Raw genomic sequence first — 15,289 nt, 5'->3', positions numbered from 1 at the left:
AAGCCAATTGATGGTCTTTAGTCCAGGTGAACTCTCCTTTTTCTTTAGTTAAGGGGTGTAGCGGGGCTGTCATAGTCTCGAACCCTGCGATCCAAAGCCTACAGAACCCCGCAGTGCCCAGAAATTCTCTCACCTGACGAGATGTGGTCGAGATTGGAATCTGCATTACCGTCTGCTTCCTGGCCTCCGTGAGCCATCTCTGTCCATCTCCTAGGGGGTATCCCAAGTAAGTTACTTTCTTTTGACATAACTGTGCTTTCTTGGCTGAGATCCGGTACCCCAGTTCGCCTAGCTCGACCAGGAGGGTTTGAGTCCCGATTTCACAGTCTTTGTGGGTTTCTGCGACCAATAGAAGGTCATCAACATATTGTAAGAGAACATATTGTATTTTTGGCCCGAAAAGGGGCCAAGTCACGGTGCAAAGCCTCATCGAACAGTGTGGGTGAGTTTTTGAATCCTTGGGGCAGTCTCGTCCAAGTCAGCTGTCTGACTTGCCCACTGTCGGGATCGTGCCATTCAAAGGCGAACAAAGGTTGGCTGTTGGGATGTAATCTTAGACAAAAGAAAGCATCCTTGAGGTCTAAGACGGTGTACCAGATTCACTCAGATGGTAGCGTGCTGAGTAAGTTGTAGGGGTTTGGCACTGTAGGATGGATGTCTTAGACTCGCTTATTAACTTCTCTAAGATCTTGTACTGGGCGATAGTCATTAGTCCCTGGCTTTTTTACGGGGAGTAGGGGGGTGTTCCATGGAGACTTCCATGGAACCAGAATCCCTTGTTGAATGAGTCTGGTAATGTGAGGGCGTATGCCCTCCCTAGCTTCTCTACTCATGGGGTATTGTCGGACCCCAATGGGGGTGGCTCCAGACTTAAGCTCGATTACCACCGGGGGAACTTGCTTTGCCATTCCCATACCCCCCGTCTCGGCCCATACTTGAGGGAATCGGTCAAGCCAGTCTTGGATTCCCTCGGGAAGTCTCAGTTTATTTTGGTAGAGCCGGTATTCTTCTCCTAATTGTAGAGATAAGGTCAGGGCCCGAGGCTCTCCTACTCCCCAGGATACCTCTGGTTGGTGAGAGGCGAAAGTTATGTGTGCCTTTAATTTGGTTAGCAAGTCTCTTCCTAGCAGGGGCATAGGACACTCCGGTATGACTAGGAACGAATGAGTCACTCTGTTCCGTCCTAGATCCACTGTCCGGGAGGTGGTCCATGGGTACGATTTTTGCCCGGTGGCCCCAATCACTACAGTCTTTTCACCCCTTTTTAATTTTCCCAAAGGCGTCCACAGAACGGAAAACGCAGCACCTGTGTCGACTAGGAAATGTACAGGAGTCCCCTCCACGTCTAAAGTTACCCTAGGCTCGGGGAGGGGGGCCAAGCCCCGTCTCCCCTAGTCTTCGTGATCTCCTAGGGACAATACTTTCACCTCCTGCTTCCTCTTGGGGCATTCACGAGCCCAGTGACCGGTATCTTTGCAGATTCTACACTGGTTTCTTTCCTGGTGAGGTGGATCTCCTCTGGGCCTCCTTGGCCCCTGCCTTTTTCCATCTCCCAGGTTCCCTAGCTGTCTAGTCCTGTCTCTCCTTTCTCTCTCTCCTACAGCAGCCAGAATCCTAGTCAAAACTTTCTCTTGCCTCTGGTCCCTTCTATCTTCGTCTTCTCTCTTTTCTCTTTTCTCTCTCTCTAACTTCTCTTCCTCTGTCTCTCTCTTATGATACACTTTCTCTGCCTCTCTCACCACAGCTCTTATGGTGTAGTCCTGTACCCCCTCGATCCGTTGTAACTTCTTTCTAATGTCTGGGGCTGACTGCCCAATAAAAGCCATAATCACTGAAGTCCGTTGTCCCTCAGACGTAGGGTCAAATGGGGTATATCTACTATGTGCCTCTATAAGCCTCTCTAGAAAAACTGAAGGGGATTCTGTTGTTCCTTGCATGACCTCTCTTACCTTGGCCAGATTGGTGGGCCAACGTGCAGCACCTCTGAGACCCGCCACCTGAGCCCGGTGATAATTGGACAGTCGTTCCCTACCTTGTGCCGTGTTATAATCCCAATGGGGCCGGGTCAATGGGAATCCTTCCTCTATCTCGGACGGGGTCTGGACCGGTCGCCCGGCCTCGTCTCAGACATTTTTCTGAGCCTCGAGGAGAATCCTCTCCTTCTCCTCGATGGTGAAAAGGGTTTGTAGGAGCTGTTGGCAGTCGTCCCACATTGGCTGATGGGAATACATCAGTGACTCAATTAGGCTCGTGAGCACTGCAGGGTTCTCAGAGAAAGAGAGGTGGTTAGTCTTCCAGTTATAAAGATCGGAGGAGGAAATAGGCCAATACTGTAAGAGCTGTAAATTGTTTTGGTCAGTAGGGGGAGCCCCGACCACTCGGAGAGGGAATGCTATGGTCAAATCTGCTGGTCCTTCTGGGGAGGCTCCTCGCCGACTCCTCATTCCAGCTGAGGGCCCTCCTCCCCCAATTCCCGGGGCTTGAGCCATAGGAGGGGCAGAGGGCAGAGCCATGGGAGCGGCCGGGGGGTGGGGAGCTGGCGGGTAGGGAGGGAGCTGTTGGGAATCAGGCCACTCAGGAGGCTCTTCAATCTCGGGGTTGATCTTAGGGGTCGCGCAGGCAGTGGGCTGCACTCGCTCCCCTCCTCCTCCTCCTCCTGAGGTTTCGGTTTTGTTTTGTCCTTCACATCATCTTCCTCGGACCATCAGGATCTTAGTGCTGGGACGAAGGGGTGGGATGAATGGACGGACCCACTGGGGTGGGGGATCGTGCCAAATCTTCCCATACTACGATGTATGGCTGCTGATCTGGGTGGGATCCCGCTCCTTCCTGAAAAACAATAGCCTTGATGGTAGGTAAGTCAAAAGTCCCCTGGGAAGGCCATCCCACACCAAACGTGGGCCATTCCGAGGAACAATAATTCAACCAGGGTTATTTTTTGACTATCACTGATAGATTCCATCCTCTCGCCCTAACGTCCGTCCAATGGTCTTGAGTTAGAGGCAGAGGGGTTGTAACAGTCTGACCCATAATAAAGAACAAGTACAGGGACAACACAAAGACAGAGACAAAAATCACCAACACGTTCAGACACTCTCGCCCACATTCGGACTTATAGAGCCAGCCAAACGCTATCTCAGATGGGGTAGTATTCTGTGTCCACTCCCACCTGGGTAGAAGGAGCCCTCTGTCTCCTTGGTTCCAGAAACCCACAGCCAGGTCCTCCTGACTGCCCACAGCCAGGCTCTCCCGACTGTTCTCCTCCCGTGGAACGTCTTCCAGGGCTGCAGCTTGCGGGGCCCGGGGCGTTGCCCCTTCCGAGGCCAGAGGATCCTTACAGACCGCAGAGGCAGCTGCACAAAGTGGGATTCCACGTCTACTCTCTTAGCACTGACCAGAGTGAGATTCCACGTCCACTCTCTTAGCACTGACCGGTACCGAGACACACATAAACACACGGCGGCCGCACTCTTACATTCACCACTCACACCTCCAAGGGGCCTTCGGATCCCCAGGGGCTACGCACTGATCCCAGATGAGCCCCCAAATGAAAGAACCTAGCTCGAGTCTCAGGATGGCGCGCCCCAGGAAACACGAGAGACCTGCTTGATGTAAAAGCAAGAGGCAGTTTATTATAACGAAGCTCTGGGCCGACATGTGTCTCTCGCAGGAGACAGAGGAGTCGACCCTGAAACTCAAAAATCAGGGGTTTATATAGGGAAAGCTAGGGGGTTTGGCCCGGTTACACACAATTGGCTGTTTCAAACAGTGGCGGCTAATTTCCAGCGCGGCTGTAAGTGATTGGCTCATTCAAACATAGCAGTGAGATTACAACACAGCAAAAGAGTATGTGCTGACTGGGGCGTTCGGGATTTTAGAAGCCAGGGGCTTATCAGGCCTTGAAGGACATATGGTTAAAGTGTGACTCTGAGTAAACTGGGGGAGATGGCCTCCTGCCAGATGGCTTATGGGTCAGTCCTGATAACTCGGGCTGGTTTCTGCATTCCTTTTCTTTATCTTTATGGTCTGTTAGTCCTGGCGGCAGGGCGGGCCCCGTCGTGCCTGGACTTGCCTGGGCCTGCCTTTCACGGTTTTCTTAGCCCTGAGTCTGTGAATTTTGAAACTTACTCTTTACTTTAAATCTATATCCTTTCACATACACATAAAATAAACAAGTGAAAGAAACTTAAAAATAAACAGAATAATGCAAGAGCTGGCAAGATGGCTCAGCAGGTAAAAGTGTTTGTTCCACAAGCCTGACAACCCAAGTTTAGTGGCCCAGCACCCAGAAAAAAGAGCAACTCCTGAGAGCTGACCTCTGTCCTCGTCATGAATGCTTGTGCCTGCAGAAACGCACAGGTAGGCACACAGACACACAGACACACAGACACACACACACACACACACACACACACACAGGCTACATGAAAATAAACATTATTTTTTAAAGACTAATTAAACAGCTAGGCAGTTGTGGCACAACTTTTAATCCCAGCACTTGGGAGGCAATTACATGTGGATCTCAGTGAGTTCAAGGCCAGGCTGGTCTATAGAGTGAGTTCCAGGACAGCTAAAGCTGCACAGAGAAACCCTGTTGGGGATTTGGCCTCAACTGAACAATGAAGGGGAAATGACAGAAAGAAATGACAGGGACAGGATGGAAAGACAGCTGCAGGATCTGGTCCCCTGATTGATGGTTTCCTTTCCCAACAAAGTAGAAAGGCATTACTAGGGAGAGAACCAGAAGACAACAGAAACTTCAGAGGGGTGGGCTAAGAATGTATGATTGACAGGCTTCACAGGGATGGCTGCCAGAGAACAATCAAACTTCCTGGGGCTCAAGAGATGACTCAGAGGTTAAGAGAGCTATGAGGTTAAAAGCTTCAAGAGGAATCTGGTTCAATTCCCAGCACCCACATGGCAGTTAGCAGCTGTCTGTAACTCTAGTTCTAGGGGATCTGACACAGACAGACAAGCAAAAGAACACCAAGGCACATAAAGGAAAAAAAAAGGAATCACCAAAAGAAATTTTAATGGAGGGAAAAAAGGAAAAAGAAAACACTTTCTAGGAATTCTCACCGACGAAGCTTATAGAGAGCTGTCTTTTTTTTAAGTTTATTAAAATTTCGGTTTTTGAAGCTCAAGGTAGGACAAGCTCTCTGTTTTGAGTAATTCTCTTTTTTCAAATAAAGCCCCACAGCTTACCTAGCCTGGTCTTTGCAATACAGATCTGATTGATCCATGTGATTACAAACATAAGGGCCGACCAAATGTTAAACAAGGTGAATCTCAAGAGAGAGAGAAAAAGAATAAAGTTTTGTTTTTTTTTAATTTTTTTAAGAAAACCAGACTCTAAGACAAATGCAGCAGAGATTAAAACTCACTGGGATGGGGCTCTGAAGATTTAGGGGTAATCCTTGAATAATCCTTAGAAATAGATACCTCTGGTGCCAATCAGATGAAAGGGATTGGATGGATTTTTCCATCACACATGACAACAAAGCCTGTGTAGGGACTGGAAAGATATCAATGCTCTTCACAGGGTCATGGAGGCACAGTTCTGGAGACAGGCAGGAGAAAAAGCAACATCAGTTACAGAAGTGACCCTTCTGCTCCAAGGACACCACTCCTCTGGTTATGAGGAGTAGGAGGCAGGCCTGGAAGCATGGCCGGTGTAGAGAGAGCACTTGCCTAGGATGTGCAAGACTTTGGATTTCATCCCAGCATTATGGAATAAAGGAAAGAAACTTCAAGAGGCAGAAAGCAAGGGACCAACTGTGAGTTAATGACTACAGAGACACGGTGTTTGATGTTTGGTTGGTTGGTTTTTTGAGACATGTTTGACAATCATGGAACTCTGTAGACCAGGCTGTCCTCGAACTCAGAGATCCACCTGCCAGAGGACAGGGATTAAAGGCGTGAACCACCAAGGCCTGGCTGTCAGGATTATTCTTTAAAAAGCAATACACTCTTTTAACCACCGAACCTTCTCTGCCACCCCTTCTGTTTTTACCCTAAATTCATTTTAACTTACGTAGTTGTTTTCACTGTAATACAGGGTAACTTTACAATCTTCCTGCCTCTGCCTCCTACATCCCTGTGCCACCTGGCCCAGCTACAACAGGTGACTTTTGGAACAAGGAGGAAGAGCATCCTCAATTTCTATCTGCATCTGCACCTGAAGGTGGCAAGGTGAAGTCAAATAAGCCCTTTTCTTTTGGTGTTTTGGAGTACAATGTCGCCATGTTTGTTCAGCCTGGCTAAGAACTCACAGTGTTAAGCCACACTGCCCTCAGACTCATTAGCTCAGCTTCTAAAAGGTCACGGCAAGAGGCATGTGCCACCGTGTCCAGTTGGCTTCGTTATGTCTCAACTATATTAACACCAACCACGGTCAGTCATAGGAGGGCGTAAAATAAATAGTTTTAAAGAACAAGGAAGAAGATTCAAGGAGGAAAAGTGTCAGGGTCCCCGGAACTCTCTTATGTAGACCAGGTTGGCTTCAAATTCACAGAGATCTGCCTGCCTCTGCCTCCCAAGTGTTGGGGCTAACCACACCCAGCTACAGGATATTTCTTTGCAAGGCTTATGGTAGCGTCGCAAAGTTGTGATTGTTCTGTATATGAAATTTACTTAACAATGAATGTCACGATGTTCATTAGTGCATGAGTGCATTGGCTTTCTGTGGAACTACTTGATAGCTGCATTATATTTTAATTTTTTTTTTCGCGTCAAACCCTGGACCTGTGTATACTATCATTCAGCTACATACACCCACAGTCTTCTATTTTTTTTAAAAAAATACTTTTTTAAAATCTGTGTGTGTGCTTGTGTGTGTGTGTCTGTGTCTGTGTGTGCAAACAAGTGTTTGGGAACCCACAGAGGCTAGAAGGGATTAACCATTCCCTTGGATTTTTCAGATGTCCTGTATAGGTACTGGGATATGAGCTTCTGCAAGACCAAGCTCTTGACTGCTGAGCCATCTCTCCAGCCCCCTAGTTTGTGTGTTTGCTTTAAACCCATTCATACAGTATAAAATCTCACTGTTTTCGATGTGCCAGAAGATGCTTGGATCCATGCATGTTTTGTAATGTTCAAATGGGGAAATAACCTACTCCTCAGACATTCATCATTTCTTTGTTGTGAAAACATTCAAAAATCCTTTCTTCCATACAGGTAATATTTTGCATTTGTCACAAAGTATTTCTGAGATGCAAAAAGTTGTGATAATGAAATGAACACTGTACCAGCACTGAGATTATCAAATAAGGTATCAGGGTTTAAGGGTGAGACTCAGCGGTACACTGTGTGCTCAGCACACAGAAGGCCGTAGGCTCACTCCTCACAGAGAGGGACAGAGACAGAGACTCATGGGTGGATGGCTGCGTGAGTGGGGCAGTATTACCCAGAAAGTCTTATCCTTGGTGTATTCCTCCTTACTTGCATTTCCCTCCGCTATTATCTCACTTATTCACTTTCTGAAAGTTCTGACTGTTCAGCAGTACATTATATATACGTTCAGCACATAATACACTGGCGTGTGTGTGTGTGCGCGTGCGGTTCTAAGAAATATGCAGCACTATTCACACACTTCAGTCCTTCTGTTTGCCTTCTAGGCATGTCTGTGGGATTTGCCCATGTTGGTTATTCATATTTGTCACTTCTGTCTTGTCAAATAAACATTTAATAATTGTGTTTGTGTTCTCCAGTTGTCCAATAAAGAAGTAAATGAAATATCCCTTAGCATACTGTACTTTATTCCTTCTTTAGGACCATTTCTAAGTATAGGCATCAGAGATAATCTGTCAAACCTTAGGAGACATTTTGCCATACTGCTTTCCAAAAGGTCTGTGCAGGTTTGATGTTGTGTACATACATACACACACATGCACACACACACATCCAGATAAACATATGAGAGGGGGGAGCGGGAGGGGGAGGGAGAGGGGGAGGAGGAGAGGGAGAAGGAGAGGGAGAGGGAGAGAGGGAGGGAGAGGGACAGAGTGGGAGGGGGAGAGGGAGAGGGAGAAGAAGTCAGTTCACAGTTCACTTTCCCCTTTTCATTCAGTCCAAGACTCCCGCCCATGGAAAAGCACCACCCCCATTTAGGATGACACCTCAGCTGACTTAATCCAGATACTCTTTCACAGATGTGCCTAGAGATGTGTTTCAATGGTGATTCGGGTCTCACCAAGTTGGCAATCGAGATGATTCATCACAAACCTCTTGCTGCATCTTTACATGAGTGTGGTTGGGAGCTGGGATCGGTGCCTTCACAGGGACCAACAGAGGATAGGCTGGCTTCTTTATACTAATCCACTCTCATGGTAACTATTCCAGTCCTCCCCAGTTCCAACCAGTCCCCAGGAGATGCCATCAATCCTCTCTGAGGCCAAGCTTCCGATGACCTCATTACTTACTTCAGGCTACTCAGGTGAGAGATTGCACCTCCTTCCAGCAGGGCTAACACTGAGCACTCAGCCTGCATGCATCACATGAACCTTGACGGGTCAAAGCACTCTTCCAAAGCCTAGCACTTCAGTTTTCAATTTCTGGAGTGTTTATCAAACTCAGGAGCCTGCGTATACCAGGAAAGGGCCCTACCACTGAGCTTTTGTCCCGGCCCCTTCCTTTATTTATTTTATAAGCTGGAGGAGGGGTGGACTCAGGGTCTTGTGTGTGCTAGGTAAGCTTTCTACACTTAGACCGTTAGCTCCACTGCTTATATTGTTTCTTAAGACAATAACCGGCACACAGAGCTACACAGAGAAACCCTGTCTTAAAAAACAAAACGACAGAGAACAATAACTAGCAGTTCAACTTTAAATGTCCAATAAAAGCCTTTCAAAGAACAAACAAACAAACAGACAAACAAACAAAGCTGTCAGCCTGGCAGTGGTGCTGTGAGCAGAAGCAGGCAGATCTCTGTAGCTCTAAGAACCAGCCTTGTCATCCTAGTGAGTTCCACTACAGCCAGGGCTGTATAGGGAGATCCTGTCTCAAAGCAAACAAACAAACAACCCCAAAACACCCCAGCAACAACAATAACAGCAAATCTTTCAAATTACACTTACTCCACTGCCCAATCGTGTACAAATTGGCACTCATGTATTATTATTATTATTATTATTATTATTATTATTATTATTATTATTATTACATTATTCCAGTTTTTCTTGCTCTGTTTTGTTTGTTTTTGCATTTGTCTGTTTTTGTTGTTGCTGTTGTTTTGTTTTGTATTGTTTTTGGTGGTGGGAGGTTTCTTTGATAGTGTCTGTCTGTATAGCCCAGGCTGTCCTGGAACTTAGGCTGTGGATCATGCTGGCCTCACCAGGAGATCCACTTGCCTCTGCCTTTCATTTGCTGGGGTTAAAGGCGAGCATCACCAGCACCCGGCTTATTTTTACTTTCTTATTTTTATTTTTTAAACAACAACAACAAACCCCAAGATCTTGCTGTGTAGTCCAGGCTAGCCCTGAATTTCTGATTTTTCTATTGATGCTTCCAAAATGCTGGAACTGTAGGCATGCACTGCCCTATCCAGTGACTTGTTATTTCTCAATTTCTTCTGTTCTGAAGCACAGACATTTCTACAGTCTTAAAGTAAAGACTGACCTTTAAAAAAATCTTCAAGATGTAGGCTGAGGGAATCAGTGATTCCACTTGGGAAAAGGTAAAAATCATCATTCGTTTGCCATCCTTATGCCTCCACCAACACAAAGAACGATGGAGGAATTAGAAGTCCTGGAAGCCTTATTGAAGGACAAAGCAGCTGTCCACCTAACGGGAGGTCTGTGTTGAATGCTCACATCCCATTCAGGCCGGAAGCACGTGCTAGAGTGTGTAAGAATGAGGACATGGCCTTTCGGACAGCAGAGAGGTGAACAGTGAGACATCAAGCTACAGGTTGTGAGTCGGGTCTCTTAGGACCTGCCAAGGAAAATGGATTTTCTTGCACAGCAACTGACAGCCTTAAATTTATTTGTCTTGTTACCTTGGGTAGGCCCATAAGTCAGCAGCCATCTTTAAAATGCACAGAGAGGGCTAGGGAAGTGTAGTTCAGTGGTAAAGTACTAGCATAGGATGTGTGAGAGCGGGAGGTTTGAATCCTGGGACTACAGATGTAAAAATAATTAAAGAAGATGTGTTTGGGGCCAGGCATAGCGTCTGCTTCTATAATGCTGACACTGAGGAAGCTGAGGCAGGAGGATCAGTACAAGCACTGCCTGGGCTACACAGTGAGATTCTATCTCCAAACACACGCATACTGGGCTAGAGAGATGACTCAGCAGTTAAGAACCCTGACTGCTCTTCCAGAGGACCTGGGTTCAACTCCCAGCACCCACACGGCAGCTCACAACAGTTTGTAACTCCAAGATCTGAGACCCTCACACAGACATAACATGCAGGCAAAACATGAATGCACATAAAATAAAAATAAATAAGCTATTAAAACACACACATGCATAAATACATAGGCTAGTTAGTTCAAATTATTTTCAAAAGACTGATTTGAGACAGGGATGCTGCTCAGTAACTGCGGCTCCCTATGGTTTGCAGTGATCCCTGAATCTGAGCCATGGTCCTGGGAAAGTAAACAAAGCATACAAAAAGTCTTGTTCTGCTGTTGTCTTATTTGCAATGGAAATATGCATTTTGTCTTTAAGTTACAAAACAAACAGTGCATTAGAAAGATAATTAAGGAGGCGTAGGACCCAGATGGGGTCAAGGAAAGGCATGTGGAGAGCAGCAAACACGGAGAGACTGATTGCCCTAGTTTGGGAAAGCTGTGAGAGCTGTGAGGCAGGTCTGATATTACAAGGTGTCATGCCATGCTCTGTGGGAAGACGAAGCTGAACAAGACAGGGCCCCTGGTGTCAAGGATGAACGAGAGAGAATGCCAGGTTCTACACTTGCTTACCCCAGCAGACCTCCCATTGGGACGGTGGTGCAGAGAGACATGAATAAGAGAAGGTGGGGTTTTATTAAAAATCCTGGTGCATGTAAAATTCCAGAATGTGGACACATTTGCTCCATCAACCTAAGTCATGTCCTGTGTCTCCCTAGAATCAGTCTGAGCCCCAGCTGCCTGTGTTATGACAAATCAAACAAAGCAAGGTGATGGGAGAGGCACACGCAATGGCTGCCTGGACTTCTCAATGGATGTGATTTCAGAAAATGCTCGCTGATTCAGAGGCAAGAGGGAAGATTCTGCGAGACTGTCAGAGTCCGAGGGGCGAAAGACTCTCCCGTGGCCAGCTGGCTCATGTACCACGTTCGCTACGTCCAGACTGAAATCTCATCTCAGACTAGAAGGCACAAATGAGTCATGTGAGTCATTTCCGGGGCTTGATATCCTGAACTAGGTGACAAAAAGACCAGCCACTCTTTCCCTGGCCCAAGGCCCCATTATTCACCTGATTTATTGCAAGGATCATAGCCTGGGCTGGATAAAAAGGCATCCGTGTTCAAGAAAGCAAATAACCAGTGAGCCCTCATCCCATGGGAGAAAAATGGTGGGATGTAGACTAGGATTAGGCTGAATGCTGGCTTTGTCTGGGCAGCATGGCTGCCTGAAAGTTAGTTAACCTTTTACAGACAGAGGTTTCTCACTTCTGAGATGAGATCTCTCTCTCTCTCTCTCTCTCTCTCTCTCTCTCTCTCTCTCTCTCTCTCTGAACGCACACACACACACACACACACACACACACCAAGGCTTGTGTGTGAATGTCCACACCTATTCATAGCTAAGCAGCAGAAATGTGCTTAGTGAAAGAAGCCAGCCAAAGGAGAACGCACAGCTTGGGAGTCCATTTACATAGGAAACACAACATGACCAGGCGGGGGACAAGGGACCAAGAGTGACAGCAAATGCGTTGAGGAATCATTGATGGTGACATCTTCTGGTATACAAATTGTACTGTAATGAAGCCTTTGGGAGGGGTGGGGTGGCAGCAAGATGGCTCAGTGAGTGATGATTCTCACCACCAAGCTTGATGATTGAGCTGGAGCCCCAGAACCTACACTGTGTAAGGAGATCTGCATCCTGGGAGTTGTTCCACATGTATGCTGTGGAGATCAAAATAATAAGATGTTTTCAAAGAAAAACTAAAAGCCCGCCAGTAGGCAGTAAGTGCTCAATGCTATAATGAGTAGTGCTACAATATAGCAAACATTCTAGAAGCATTTGTTGGAAAGCAAACATTTCTTTCAGCATAATGTATGCCTTAGTTTGATTTCACCTCTCCCTTTTTGCTTCCTTTGCTCCCCTCCCTTCTTTCCTCTCCTACTTCCTTCCTGTGCTAGGACTTTGAGCTACATAATTCATATACATACGTTGTATGATATACAATTTTGTGTATATTTATTTGATGTGTATGAGTATTTCAAATATACATATACATATACATATACATATACATATACATATACATATACATATACATATACATATACATGCACTTCCTGCACACCTAGCACCCTGTGGAGACCCTGGAACTGGACTTACAGACAGTTGTAAACTACCATGTGGATACTGGAAACTGAATCCAGGTCTTCTGGCCAGTGCCACCTGCTCTTACCACCCAGTCATCTTCTCTCCAGCCCCTCACACTACTTCCCTCTATTTTTACTACTTTGGATATATGTTACTTTTAAATATACAAAGGGCATAATTTTATTTCTACTTACTTAGTTTCAGATTCTGAAAAGCCCAATATCATGGTGCTGGCAAATTCAGCGTCTGGTGAGGGGCTACTCTCTGCTTCTCTTTTCTCTGCTTCTGTTTTCTTTTCTGAGACTGGATTTCTCTATGTAGCCCTGGATGTTCTGGAACTTTCACTGTAGACTAGGTTAGCCTAGAACTCAGATAACTCCCTGCTTTTGTCCCACCCTTCCCCAGGCACAGTGCTGAAATTAAAGGCCACCAGTGCCCAGCGAGATTAAAGAGTTTTTCATATGCTTTTTACTATGAAGAAATAAGTTAGAAATTCAGGAAAATCTCGGGATCAGAGTAAAGAAAACGTAACTGTGCAATAATTCAGTGCCAGAAACAGCAGGAGTAGACACAGTTTAACAGTCTGAGACCTTCTAGAGCATTCAGCAAACCAGCAAGCCCTCAGTGATGATTTAACTCTTAATTTCAAGCTAGACTCAGTTTCAAGTGCTGTCTTGGATGGACTGAGGGTGTTGCTCAATGGTAGAGAACTTGTTTAGTGTGTAGAAGACCTAGGGTTCCATTTGTAGTATCACGAAACAAACAAAATTGTGTTCCAGTAGTTGGGTGCATCAGTAAATTTTAATGTCTTATATCCATTGTGTGTGTGTGTGTGTGTGTGTGTGTGTGTGTGTGTGTGTGCATGCTGCATTCATGAATGTGGAGATGTCCATGCCTTTGCATGCAGAGGACAGAGTATGACACTGAGAGTTATGACACTGAGAGTTTCCCTCTCTCTGTCCATCTTATTGCCATGAGCCAGGTCTCTCACTTGAACCAGAAGCTCACCCATTTTGGCTAGCCAGGCTAGCCAGTGAGACAATCCACTTGTCTTCCTCTGGCATTGCTAGAGTTACAGACACTTATATCCATCCTGGACTTTACACTGGTACATGGGACTTGAATGCAGGTCCTCCTTTTGCAAAACAAATACTCTCAAGCCTTTACACCATCTCCCAGCCATCTCATCCACATTTCTTCTTTAGAACATGCAAATAGGAAACAAAGTTTTTGGTTTTGTTTCTTGAGACAGTTTTTCTCTGTATGGACCAGGCTGACCTGGAATTCACTTTGTAGACCAGAAGATAGAAACTTCTATCCTATGTATTACAGAATGGCTTTTATAAAGGTGGATTAAACAAGAAAGCCATTTATAAACAATAAATTTACAACCATCAAGTCTAGGGAGCAGAACATTGTATTATTCTTCACTGACTAATGCTTTTTCATAACCAAAAAAGCCACAAATTTAATATGCTCCTCTGTGAATTAGGACCATGTCTAAATCATGAACGAACTGTCCTGTGGAACAATCCATTCATCGTCTTTACAATTGAGTTAAGAGTGTGGTAATTTACACTGGTTGTGTAGATGCCCATAAGATAAGTTACTAAGGACCATTCCTAAGTACAGACACAATGCAGCCCTCATTCTTCTCCTCGTTTTTCTCCATAGTGGTTCTTTAATGCTCCTCATTTAATGTTATTTATTTGGTTTTTAAAGTAAATAGCACAATAGGAAATGTCAAAAGGGTATACAGAGCTACAAAAGAAAACATCCCTTTCTCTTTCTACACCTCCTCATTTTTTCCCGACCCACCCCTTTCACAGAAAATCATGACTAATGATTTCGTATGTATACTTTCAGACTTAATCTCAGTCATGCATGGATATAAATGTACATGTTCTCCTACTTTCACTTTTCTCCTCAAACATTCTAAGCAAGGACTCTACTACAAAGACTCCCGTTTTAACTAAAAGTAGGTATTGCACTTGGTTTTGCATGTGTGTATGAGTGTGTGGAGGTCAGAGGTCAACCTGCCAGACTTGATACTCTCTTTCTACCATGTGGGCCCTTAGGGTGGACTTCAGGTTGTCAGGCTTGACAAGAAGTGTCTCATACTCCCAAGGCAGTCTCTCTGCCCACCCTCCCATCCCTATGTTTCATTTTTTAACTCAGCGATAGCGTTTTACACACAAGCTGTGTGCTGTCATGCTTCCTTTAACAATACATCTTGGAAACCTTTCTATAAAGGAACCTTCTAATGTTTTGAAGTAAGTTCTGGATACATAGATCAGGCTGGTCTTGAACTCTGGATCTTCCAGTCTCAGCCTCTGAACATTACTAGGAACACGGAAGTGTGCCAGCCTGTCCCTACTTCTCAGCCTTTTTCTTTAACTATTTTTGAGGTGAGTTCATTATACAGATGTGTATTCATGGATGGCTTCCAATTCTTTGCTTTTGCTATAGTGTGTGAGCTTTCCTCATTAGTACCAGTTTACATGATTACGTCGTAGGATAAAGCCCACATGGCTTCTTTTCTGGCCTCTGAATATTGTTAGTTGATGTGTTTGAGTCTGTTCCCAAGTTATGCACATCTTTCTTCTATTAGGAACCAAAACTGTACACAATACACATAATCTTTACAGGCCTGAGCACAGGAAGATTACATTTCGGTCTTTTTGTTCTTGCAGATCAGATCAGCTAGAACTGTAACACAATTTTAAATGGCCTAATAACTGCGTCAAAAATAAGGCTTATTAAAAATAATAACTATGGTTAGTGGAAGAATAT

At 45.4% G+C, this 15,289-nt stretch overlaps 1 protein-coding gene and 1 pseudogene across 10 annotated transcripts in view; one reads left to right on the top strand and one right to left on the bottom strand.

The window, feature by feature from the left end:
* Positions 1–232: 232 nt before the first annotated feature.
* LOC134479828 (uncharacterized) lies at positions 233–11,087 on the bottom strand (annotated as a pseudogene).
* A 124-nt stretch (positions 11,088–11,211) lies between these two features.
* The window catches only part of LOC134479830 (putative sperm motility kinase W), a 56,175-nt gene continuing 52,097 nt past the window's right edge, over positions 11,212–15,289 (top strand). For all 10 annotated transcript variants that reach the window (XM_063264514.1, XM_063264511.1, XM_063264512.1 and 7 more), the window contains exon 1: positions 11,212–11,331. The gene's annotated coding sequence lies outside the window, so the exon portion shown is untranslated. The remainder of the gene's footprint in view (positions 11,332–15,289) is intronic.

Source organism: Rattus norvegicus, chromosome 7, assembly GCF_036323735.1.
Source record: "Rattus norvegicus strain BN/NHsdMcwi chromosome 7, GRCr8, whole genome shotgun sequence".
Lineage (NCBI taxonomy): Eukaryota > Metazoa > Chordata > Mammalia > Rodentia > Muridae > Rattus > Rattus norvegicus.
The sequence above is the reverse complement of the archived record's forward strand: the minus strand, read 5'-3'. Positions and strand labels throughout refer to the sequence as shown.